This window comes from Fukomys damarensis, unplaced genomic scaffold, assembly GCF_012274545.1.
Source record: "Fukomys damarensis isolate Sample0158 unplaced genomic scaffold, DMR_v1.0_HiC HiC_scaffold_19, whole genome shotgun sequence".
NCBI lineage: Eukaryota > Metazoa > Chordata > Mammalia > Rodentia > Bathyergidae > Fukomys > Fukomys damarensis.
The window spans coordinates 46,991,350-46,993,983 of record NW_022900931.1 but is presented as its reverse complement, the minus strand read 5'-3'; the positions used below and the strand labels follow the sequence as shown (position 1 = coordinate 46,993,983).

At 44.5% G+C, this 2,634-nt stretch overlaps 1 protein-coding gene across 1 annotated transcript in view; it reads left to right on the top strand.

The window, feature by feature from the left end:
• Positions 1-385: 385 nt before the first annotated feature.
• Positions 386-2,634, top strand: part of Ufc1 (ubiquitin-fold modifier conjugating enzyme 1) — a 23,519-nt gene continuing 21,270 nt past the window's right edge. The window contains exon 1 of the mRNA XM_010616620.3: positions 386-591. The gene's annotated coding sequence lies outside the window, so the exon portion shown is untranslated. The remainder of the gene's footprint in view (positions 592-2,634) is intronic.

The window sequence follows — 2,634 nt, the reverse complement described above, 5'->3', positions numbered from 1 at the left end:
ATCCTGCACAGCGCCTCCCGGAACCTGGCCGGTTAGCGGCGGCTTCGAGACCATAGCGAGGCATGAGCCAGAGTAGCCATACTAAGTGAGGGCAGCCTGGCAGCAGCATTAAGCGGGGAGTGGATGGCTTCACCCTGGGAGGAGAGAATGGAGATTGGTGGCCATCTTGCTTAGGGGCAAGCTGGCAATGTAGGTAAGTCCAGAAGGAGTTTTCCGGGTGCTAAGAAGGGATAGAACATTCTTCAGCGTGGAAATGTAGGTGGCGCCAGAGCTGGCTGGTGTCGATTTTGAGACCCACTGAAACGCTGAGATTGGTAGCCATGACGCATAAGGGCGGAATAGCGCTGGGGTTGGACTGTCGCGTGAACTTGGGTGAAAGTTCAAGATCTGGATTTGACCTTTGCTCTGGGCTTCCTGGTCACCCGGACGTTCGGTAAACCCGTACGTGGAACAGGAATCGCTGCTCGTCTTCTCCCTCGGAATTCAGTCTTTCAGCGTTTGCCTTTTGAACGCCTTCCTGTGTGAAGTGTCGCCAGAGCTGACTCTTGAAGGGCTTGGGAATTTAACTGGGCCGGGGAGCAGGGGGCGCAGGTACGTGCTAGAGCTGCCCACAGCCCGGCAGAGCAAAGAGAGAGGTAATGCACAAGGCTTGTGAGATCGTGAGGGATCAGATTACTCCAGGCCTGTAAATTAATTTTATCCTAAGGGTAATGAAGAGGCTTTGAAGGGTCTAAGCAGAGGTGTGAACAATTAATTTCTGGATCACTGCTTGTCCTGGACAAGGTGATGCCGCGCTCCTGTCTTGTACTTCCAGCAACTTAGGACATTGAAGCCAGAGGGACACTTGGAAGGCAGCTTGGGTCTAAAAAGAGCCGGGGAGGTGTGGTTCTGTGGTACAGTGTGTGCTTACCATATGTAAGACCTTAGGTTAAATCTATGACGAAGATAAAATAATAAATCACCCAATGTGAAGGATGTATCGGAGGGCCCAAAGTTAGAGACAAATAGAACAACTGTGAAGGTCTTACTCAGGAAAGAGATAAGGATATGATTCAGCAGTACAGCAGCTTGCGGCCTTGGGTTGGGTCCCCAGTCCGGCAAAAATTAAATTCTAAAAAAGAGGGGGTGGGCATAGGAGACAAAGATTGTGTTAGGAGAAATAAACGATCTCTGACTGGAGTGATAACGGGTTTTTGTTTGTTTGTTGGGTTTTTTTGTTTTTTGAGACGGGGTCTTAGGCTGGCTTTGAATTCACTGTGTAGCCCAGGCTGGCCTTGAACTCTCAGTGATTCTCCTGTCTCATCCCCCTGAGTGTTGGGATTACAGGATGCACCACCACACCCCGCTGGTCTTTGTTTTTAGTTTTCGAGAGAGAATGAATTTTAGGTGACAATTATTAGACAAATATTAAGACAAATTTTAAGACATTAGACAAATATTAAGTAAATGCGGGGTGGGAACCTAAAAGGTTTGAGTTGTGTTTTTGTGTATATAGATGTAAAATGGTCTGGATAAAGAATATCATGCATTTGAGGAATGCGATGAGGGAAGAAAGCTGAAAAGAGGACACTGAGAAAAGGTAAATGAAGGAAAAAAAAATCAGAAGAAAAGTACCAAAGAAATTGGTCCAGTGCTAAATGTAACAGGAAGCTCAGATAAGATATGGACTAAAATGTTTCATTGGATTTTGCAACAAAGTCACTAGTAAATTTAGAGTACTCTGTTTCATAAAGATGTGGGATAAAGCTGGGGATTTAGCTCGGTTCTGCCCCACAAGGACCTGAGTTTGATCTCTGGTACCAAAAAAAAAAAATTGTGGGATAGAAACCAGATTGAACTGGGAAGGCCCAATGTATATAGTTTGTTTTTTCCGAGATGTTGACTGAAAGGGAGGAATACCTTTAGAGTTTTGCATGAGGGAGAACTGCAAGTTTTAGGTCACACGTGGGACCACTAGGTGGAGATCATATGTCATTTGAATATGCATTCACAGATCTAAAATTTAGGAGTAAAATATAGTAAGTTGAAAAAAGCAAGTGAAGGAGAATACGGCACATTTACACTTACATTAAAAAATTAGTTGTGAGGCTGGATATTAGTTCAGTGGTAGCACATTTGCCTAGCATGTGCAAGGCCTTGGTATTTTATCCCCCACCTTGGTGGAGAAAATTAACCATGAAGAGTGGGCCTGGGATGGATGACACACTTTTTACTTTAGCTCCATCTTTACCATTTGAATTTGTTTTACTGTGAACATATATTATTTTTATAAGAGATTACTGTTAGGGGATTTAGCTCAGTGGCACAGCGCCTCACACATGCAAGATCCTGAGTTCAATCCCTGTTACCAAAAGAAAAAGAAAAAAAAAGATGCTACTGTTTAAGAACTCTCTAGTTTTATAGCCAGATCTGAAATACCAACATTTTGGTTGTAGTTGGGGCCATAGATTTGGATAAGCTCCTCAGAGAAGTGCAGAGGGCTGATAGCATTCTGGGGAATTCCAACATTTAAGGCACAAGTAGAAGAGCCCCCTGGGCCAGGGATGTAGCTCAGTGGTGCTGCTGCCTGCCTCCCAAGTACAAGGTCTCCAGTTCAATCCCTGGTACCAAAAAAAAAAAAAAAAAAAACGCCCC